This window comes from Diaphorina citri, unplaced genomic scaffold (genome assembly GCF_000475195.1).
Source record: "Diaphorina citri unplaced genomic scaffold, Diaci psyllid genome assembly version 1.1 scaffold1554, whole genome shotgun sequence".
Lineage (NCBI taxonomy): Eukaryota > Metazoa > Arthropoda > Insecta > Hemiptera > Psyllidae > Diaphorina > Diaphorina citri.
In genome coordinates this window covers 30,176-39,530 of record NW_007378980.1, presented here as the reverse complement: position 1 = coordinate 39,530, position 9,355 = coordinate 30,176, and the positions used below count along the sequence as shown (strand labels likewise).

At 37.9% G+C, this 9,355-nt stretch overlaps 3 non-coding genes across 3 annotated transcripts; all 3 read right to left on the bottom strand.

Moving 5' to 3' along the window:
- Positions 1-4,895: 4,895 nt before the first annotated feature.
- Trnaq-uug lies at positions 4,896-4,967 on the bottom strand. The gene has a single exon. It is a non-coding gene; the product is annotated as a tRNA-Gln (tRNA).
- A 1,413-nt stretch (positions 4,968-6,380) lies between these two features.
- Trnaq-uug lies at positions 6,381-6,452 on the bottom strand. The gene has a single exon. It is a non-coding gene; the product is annotated as a tRNA-Gln (tRNA).
- A 448-nt stretch (positions 6,453-6,900) lies between these two features.
- Positions 6,901-6,972, bottom strand: Trnaq-uug. Its single transcript has one exon. It is a non-coding gene; the product is annotated as a tRNA-Gln (tRNA).
- Between the last annotated feature and the right edge of the window lie 2,383 nt (positions 6,973-9,355).

Genomic DNA, 9,355 nt, shown 5'->3' with positions numbered 1-9,355 from the left:
GCAATTATGTATACAGTGACATTATTTATACACTTTGAAAAAAGTGAGTGCCGTTCTGTCGTCAATAGAGCATCTTTTTCTTGGTGCACTTTTACGCGGAATGTTTTTCTCTTTCATTGAATCGAGATAAAAACAAACACAATCAATAATATCCAGTAGCAAACACAGCAACTTGTATTATCCACCATACTATTTATACCTCTCTACAGGGTGCACTTAGAGGTTCCTCACGTTCGAAGAAAGACACCTCCTACCCGCCCAGTTTTTGACCGGATTGAGACGTTAGAATAAAACATAAAAGGTTTGTTTAAGGATCAAGGCTTAAATAAATTTGGGACTGCATGAGAAATGGAGGATTCTGGAAAAATAGCCCTACGTCCAATTTTATTAACAAAAAAACTCTCAAGTCAGTTTGAGAGCCAGTATCTACAATTCTACATATTTCGCTCATAAATATGATCCTTAAAATAGTGCAAGTAAAGAGCTACTTTTTGAATTATAATTTAACTGATGAAAACCTTTCCTTTTCAAGAACCCGGTACATTTTCCTAACTTTGATAACCACTGATTTATACAACTTTAAAACACCAACATACTCATTTTACAAGAACGTGTATAACGACGAACAAATAAACCAAATTGTAACCTAATACTCTATGCATGTGGAGAGGTTATGTCACTTCACATGGTTACCTGATGTGTCCTTCATGTGGAATTGGACATGTTTTTATACCAGCTGAAGGATATCTGAAAATTTTCGCGTTGTCAGCATGGAGGTTGGTATTTATATTTGCCATATTGTTTTCGGTTTCTCTTGCCATAATGGAGGAATAATTAATTGTTATGCTACCTAAAAAGGAATTATTGTGGTATTCAATGGAATAATCCGGATACTTGGTAGCCAAGTTGGATCCTTGGTGAAAGAAAAGGTTCTTACAGAAATTATGAACATAGGAGGGTTGAGGGAGGGGGGGATTAAGACCTCTTCAAAGGGGGTCGCGCTCTAGAATATTCCGACTGAAAGTCGCTCACACACTTGAATTCTTGGCAGCTAAAAAAGAAACAAGGTGAAGGGTCCATTCCTAAAGGAATTGGACCAAAGAGTAGAAGCCCAAACCAGCTCCAACAGAAGCAAAAATGAGAAGGCCTGTAGGCAACAATCTCAAATAGAAAACCTCCCTTGAAGACATTCGGGGAAAACGGTCGGAAAACCCTGTACATATCTACGCCATATCTACTTCCCCAGTTATTCGTACAGCTCTCACTTCTTACCCAGGATAATTCCCTCTCAAGGGCGACCTAGCGCAACGGCGGCCTTGTGTGAAATCCGACGTAGCCCGGACTCGAAGCAAGGACCTCAACAATGTCCATCGTGGTTTGGTGAACCAGATAATATGCATGCGGTGCAGGATTAGGACGTGATGTAATTTATCGCACCTCAGTAGGTAAGTAACTAGCAAGTAGGTAAGTAGCTGGTAAGTAACAAGTGGGTAATCTAAACTAACCCAGTGAGTCCTATGATCAGCAGAGCGGGAGAAACGGACGTCCATTTATTTATTTTTTTATTTTATCAAGTTTCCATTTATTTTTTTACAACATCAGAACATTCAATATTCATATAAATGGTATACCCAAACCCATCCGTAAGAGGAGAGCTTGTGCCAAGGATGGGGAAAGTAACTAGCAAGTAGGTAAGTAGCTGGTAAGTAACAAGTGGGTAATCTAAACTAACCCAGTGAGTCCTATGATCAGCAGAGCGGGAAAAACGGACGTCCATTTATTTATTTTTTTTATTTTATCAAGTTTCCATTTATTTTTTTACAACATCAGAACATTCAAAATTCATATATGTAAATGGTATACCCATCCGTAAGATCAGAGCTTGTGCCAAGGATGGGGAAGAAGCGGTTTGCACAGATATGGACTATATATATGAAGTGAATACCTTCCCAACGTTAGTAAACAAGGTTAGTACAATTCACAAGTGACAGTGCAATTGTCAAAGGATGAGGCACTCGAACTTCCGAAGGAAAAGACGGCGATGATATACATTATCTTCTACCTTGGAATCTCCTCCATCTCCCAAAGAATGGGAAGAAATCATCGGTCATAGGTCTCCCTCCCATATTGTGAACCTAAATCTCGCCACACATCAAGATAAAATATAACCCGTGTGTGTGGAGGGAAGACCAAATAGAAACAAAGTATACAGGGTTTTCCAAGTCATATTCGAAATTGTGTTGGAAATGTTGACTTGAATTGATCTCTTCACTACAGTCCACATTTCATTTCAGAAAAATAACATCGATAGGCCCTCCCATATTGTGAACCTAAATCTCGCCACACATCAAGATAAAATATAACCCGTGTGTGTGGAGGGAAGACCAAATAGAAACAAAGCATACAGGGTTTTCCAAGTCATATTCGAAATTGTGTTGGAAGTGTTGACTTGAATTGATCTCTTCACTACAGTCCACATTTCATTTCAGAAAAATAACATAGATATGGTTTATTGATCTATTGAATACCGTACATTTCATTTAACAGAAGTAATATTGAATTGACATTTTCCCAATACTTGGGAGGTTACTGAGGCCTCTATTTCTTCATAGATCAGATGGAGTTCTAACTCTTGGGATGTCATTGAGGCTTCTATTTCTCCTCTGAAACTGTAGGGCTTGACTGAGCTGTGCTTATTGAATACCGTACATTTCATTTAACAGAAGTAATATTGAATTGACATTTTCCCAATACTTGGGAGGTTACTGAGGCCTCTATTTCTCCATAGATCAGATGGAGTTCTAACTCTTGGGATGTCATTGAGGCTTCTATTTCTCCTCTGAATTCTGTAGGGCTTGACTGAGCTGTGCCTTTCTCCATAGATCAGATGGAGTTCTAACTCTTGGGATGTCATTGAGGCTTCTATTTCTCCTCTGAATTCTGTAGGGCTTGACTGAGCCGTGCCAAGTTTAGGGAATGGCCTCACTGCAAATTGTTTTGAGCTCAAAAGGCACACCGTTCAAAGGATCAAAAGGCATGTACAGTTGTACACAACTGTACATGCCTTGAAACTAGAAACAAATGACACAACTTTTGCAGCTTCAAACTTTGCTGGATCGTGTATTTTTACCTTGCTAGGAAAAAAGTTGTTTCTGTGCACAAATATACAAGATGAACGCCTTGCTAGGAAAAAAGTTGTTTCTGTGCACAAATATACAAGATGAACAAATACAAGTCAAAGTGCATAGGCTAGAATCTAGATTCTAAAGTGAATTACCAGTCACCAAGTTCATTTCAAATTAAAAGCCTGATTGTCTTGCAAATTGCACAAAGTTTGTAGTCTTTTCCACAAAGTATTGGCAATCCACAAATTGTACGGGGACACAATCAAGATAGGCTCTCAATGGTGCAAATTGCACAAAGTTTGTAGTCTTTTCCACAAAGTATTGGCAATCCACAAATTGTACGGGGACACAATCAAGAGTCACCAAGTTCATTTCAAATTAAAAGCCTGATTGTCTTGCAAATTGCACAAAGTTTGTAGTCTTTTCCACAAAGTATTGGCAATCCATAAATTGCACGGGGACACAATCAAGATACGTCCTCAATGGACAACGCTTTTCATACAAACTGAGAATTGAAAAGACCAAGGATTCAAAGAGGGAGAAAATTCATATTCCAGAGGTGAATTGAAAGAAATAAAAATAAAAGCTCATGGTTAAATAATAAAAGCATATAATGCAGAACGAAGTGGAAAGAGGAAAAGGGGAAGAAGATGACGGCAGGAAAGGGTGAGACTGCGAGAAAAAAGCCTTCGAATTAAGCACAATTTTGTCATATTAACACCCTTTGCCGTTTCTACCAACACATCTTCCCTTATCTTGCCATTCTTTCTTTTCCTTTATTTTTTCTTCTTCTTTTTTTTCTTTTTATTGAATTTTCTCCTTGACTTCTCTCTGCTATGACTTAACATTTATTACCATTTAGACTCTCTTGGATTCTCCCCCAAGATTCGTCATTATATTTGGAAAATTTACTTTCTCTTCCTTCGACTTTTTCTTTTCCGAAAGTTTTTTTTTCAACAGAAAGCATCCATTGCTAAGAGCCTTGATATCTTGGATTCTCCCCCAAGATTCGTCATTATATTTGGAAAATTTACTTTCTCTTCCTTCGACTTTTTCTTTTCCGAAAGTTTTTTTTTTCGACAGAAAGCATCCATTGCTAAGAGCCTTGATTTTTTTGCCGATAAATTTGGCATGACATTCTATAAATTTCAAGGAGCACAATGACAGTCTGGGATACAAAACTGAATTAATGTTCAAAGACCCGATAAATTTGGCATGACATTCTATAAATTTCAAGGAGCACAATGACAGTCTGGGATACAAAACTGAATTAATGTTCAAAGACAATAAATAGCTTTCAATTGCCGTAGAACTCAAATTGATAGGTAGTGCTTTTATTTAGGTGATGTTTACTTTATTTTATTAGATACAAAATACAATACAAAATGAACTCGAACCTCCAAAAAGAACACATTCTCATGAAAGAAACCATCCTCAAAACATGAACAACACCAACCAAATAAATATATGCAAAATGAACTCGAACCTCCAAAAAGAACACATTCTCATGAAAGAAACCATCCTCAAAACATGAACACGCCATTGCGCTGTATTTTACATAGCTTCATTTTAGATTTTAGCATTTCCAGATAATGATAAAAATATACTGAATTACTGATATTCGGTTAAGTATTCCATAGTTATACATCTTTAGACATTATTTCCCTTTAAGATGGGTATTTCACATGGACTTGTGTAGAAGAATGCTCAAAATGCCCATCTGCTAATAGTATTTCAATTTATTTCTCTCCATCGAGAAAGTAAAAAATTAGGTTCCACCGAGATTTGAACTCGGATCGCTGGATTCAAAGTCCAGAGTGCTAACCGTTACACCATGGAACCTTCTTGTCTGCAACTCGGGATAAAATGAAAGGGACTTTTGAGTCCTGTATGACAAAAAACAGAAATAGTTATAAATAAGAATCCTAGTTATTTCACACATGAAGTCAAACATCTTTGTCATTATTATTTTCTATTCCCCTTTGTTTTCTTGATGTGATATATGGATTATACGGGATAAAATGAAAGGGACTTTTGAGTCCTGTATGACAAAAAACAGAAATAGTTATAAATAAGAATCCTAGTTATTTCACACATGAATTCAAACATCTTTGTCATTATTGTTTTCTATTCCCCTTTGTTTTCTTGATGTGATATATGGATGATAAAAAAAGTGGAAGCTCAATGTATAGGGTACTTTTTACTTCATCAGGAAGGCGTTGGTTAGATCAGAGGGCCTCTAGCCTAGCACTCAGAAGATCCGGGTTCGATAACGTATCAAGATATTGTCAAACAATTCCTTGTATATTAATATAATAAAAAAAAAGTGGAAGCTCAATGTATAGGGTACTTTTTACCTCATCAGGAAGGCGTTGGTTAGATCAGAGGGCCTCTGGCCTAGCACTCAGAAGATCCGGGTTCGATAGGGTATCAAGATATTGTCAAACAATTCCTTTATTAATATGATCAAGTAAGCTTTGTGACATTATGGTGTCACCGAAAATTGAACAATACGTAATAATATTGCTTTTGAATTTTCAATGAGGGAAAAAAAAAGTGGAAGCTCAATGTATAGGGTACTTTTTACCTCATCAGGAAGGCGTTGGTTAGATCAGAGGGCCTCTGGCCTAGCACTCGGAAGATCCGGGTTCGATAGGGTTTCAAGATGTTGTCAAACAATTCCTTTATTAATATAATCAAGTAAGCTTTGTGACATTATGGTGTCACCGAAAATTGAACAATACGTAATAATATTGCTTTTGAATTTTCAATGAGGGAAAAAAACAGCAATAATAAACTTTTCCTTATTTCTATTGAATTTTGATTTGTCCCTTCCTTTCTCTCTTTCGCTCAGAATTCAAATTCCTCTCGCCATTGCGCTGTATTTTACATAGCTTCATTTTAGATTTTAGCATTTCCAGATAATGATAAAATATACTGAATTACTGATGAGTATTCTATATTCAATTATTTATACATCTTTAGACATTATTTCCCTTTAAGATGGGTATTTCACAGCTTTTTTCCATGTCAGCGTGGAATATCTACTACATGGACTTGTGTAGAAGAATGCTCAAAATGCCCATCTGCTAATAGTATTTCAATTTATTTCTCTCCGTCAGGTGGTTGAGAAGACACAATACTCCACAAGTATGTGTTGGGTCTACAAAAATTCGCCAGAAAGTATCCCTTATTTTTCAACTTTCAAAAGAAAAATTCGTGCCATTTCTTTCCATTAAATTTTGAGAAAAAATTAGGTTCCACCGAGATTTGAACTCGGATCGCTGGATTCAAAGTCCAGAGTGCTAACCGTTACACCATGGAACCTGCTTGTCTAGATCAAGGGTTTTAATTTACTGCAATACAATGCAGACATACGTACACCTATCCAAGTGTGCATACACCGAGTAGAATACAATGTACTAGTAATGCACATATAGAAGACGTTTAATAGATTTTCTTCTCTACTAACGCAAGAACGGGAACTTTTAAGTTGGGGAAAAACTTTTTCGTGAAAACTTACGAGCGTGGCGGCTTTGTACTTGAAAGAAAATGGGTCTCAACCTAGATTTGTCCCTGAACAACCTTATAGGAGCTTATGTGTGTGGATCTATAAGAGTGATGTACAGATGTAAAAAATATTCCAATTTAAACTTGAACTTCCTTGAAGTTTAAACATCCGCAGATCTGCAAAAACTCGAGTTAGGTACCCCCACTAGTTCCGGATTGTAAGTGGGGACAGAACACTGCAACAGGTGAACCACAAATAAAAATTAGGTTCCACCGAGATTTGAACTCGGATCGCTGGATTCAAAGTCCAGAGTGCTAACCGTTACACCATGGAACCTGCTTGTCTGCAACTTCCTCGTTTGGCACATCTAAATTGAATACCACGAATTGCAAATTGATAAACGTGGTGCGAAGTTTTCTGATAAGAAAATTGCATGAACTTGCTACAAATTTCCACCTGCATAGTGCTGATAGTGCATACATATGTGTCTGGAACACTGGATTTATAGGAGCTTATGTGTGTGGAGCCTACCTCGAATTGCAAATTGATAGACGTGGTGCGAAGTTTTCTGATAAGAAAATTGCATGAACTTGCTACAAATTTCCACCTGCATACATATGTGTCTGGAACTCTGGATTTATAGGAGCTTATGTGTGTGGATCTATAAGAGTGATGTACAGATGTAAAAAATATTCCAATTTAAACTTGAACTTCCTTGAAGTTTAAACTTCCGCAGATCTGCAAAAACTCGAGTTAGGTACCCCCACTAGTTTCGGATTGTAAGTGGGAACAGAACACTGCAACAGGTGAAGCACAAATCGAGCTTTTAATGAAGTTGAGGATCAGGAAATTGAAAACGACAGTTCGCGAACGCCATAAACTTTCAGAATTTTCAACATCTCACTGGGGGCAATCAGCGGTCCGAACTTCCGAAGGAAAAGACGGCGATGATATACATTATCTTCTAACTTGGAATCTCCTCCATCTCCCAAAGAATGGGAAGAAATTATGGGTCATAGGTCTCCCTCCCATATTGTGAACCTAAATCTCGCCACACATCAAGATAAAACATAACCCGTGTGTGTGGAGGGGAGACCAAATAGAAACAAAGTATACAGGGTTTTCCAAGTCATATTCGAAATTGTGTTGGAAAAGTTGTCTTGGATTGTTCTATTGAATAGGTACAGTAAATGTCATTTGACAGAAGTAATATAGGCAAATAAACTCAACATCTTCCCACTAATTGGAAGGTTACTGAAGCCTCTATTTCTCCATAGATCAGGTGGAGTTCTCACTTTTTGGGATGATATTGAGGCTTCTCTTTCTCCTCTGAATTCTGTGGAGCTTTACTGAGCTGTGCCAAGTTTAGGGAATGGCCTCCGGAAAAGACGGCGATGATATACATTATCTTCTACCTTGGAATCTCCTCCATCTCCCAAAGAATGGGAAGAAATCATGGGTCATAGGTCCCCCTCCCATATTGTGAACCTAAATCTCGCCACACATCAAGATAAAACATAACCCGTGTGTGTGGAGGCAGGGGAGACCAAATAGAAACAAAGTATACAGGGTTAATCCAAGTCATATTGGAAATTGTGTTGGAAAAGTTGTCTTGGATTGTTCTATTGAATAGGTACAGTATAAATGTCATTTGACAGAAGTAATATGGGCAAATAAACTCAACATCTTCCCACTAATTGGAAGGTTACTGAAGCCTCTATTTCTCCATAGATCAGGTGGAGTTCTAACTTTTTGGGATGATATTGAGGCTTCTTTTTCTCCTCTGAATTCTGTGGAGCTTTACTGAGCCGTGCCAAGTTTAGGGAATGGCCTCACTGCAAAAGGTGCAAAAAATTTCAGCTCAAAAGACACATCGTTCAAAAGGATAACAAAACTATTCTGCAATTTTAGAAACACATGACACAAAAAACGTGTTTCTTCTCTGGTCGTTCTTCCCGACTATTAACATGAGAAGGTCCCTCAGTCTGACCCTATATTTAGGACAATCCCTCACACCACCATTTCCGAGTGCCCGGCACCCATCCCCATGTATCATCCATATGAAAATGTTCACACAAAACACTCATAACTCATTTCTAGTCAATAAATTTTGCGAAATTAAAATCCAGAAAACCGTTCTCCCCTCCAATCATCCATATGAAAATGTTCACACAAAACACTCATAACTCATTTCTAGTCAATAAATTTTGCGAAATTAAAATCCAGAAAACCGTTCCCCACTATCCCCCTCCACCTCTAATAACTTTTGCCCTGGAAAGACTCCACGGAGAAGAGAGGTATGGGATATACAGATGGGAGGAAAGGAAGAGACCACTATCCCCCTCCACCTCTAATAACTTTTGCCCTGGAAAGACTCCACGGAGAGGAGAGGTATGGGATATACAGATGGGAGGAAAGGAAGAGACGGGACGGAGGGAACTTGGAAAACACATTACACGCTATTATTAATATATGAGGTGGGGATGGGGGTGTTGTACTTCATCCTGAATTAATTCTCACTCTCATATTATATACATTACACGCTATTATTAATATATGAGGTGGGGATGGGGGTGTTGTACTTCATCCTGAATTAATTCTCACTCTCATATTATATTATTTAATCTTCAACACAACACCCCCTTCTCTCCCATCCCTTTTATGCTTCCTTGTCCCATGCTCGTATGTAGGGAGCTTTGTTGGTTGCATTGTTTTGTAG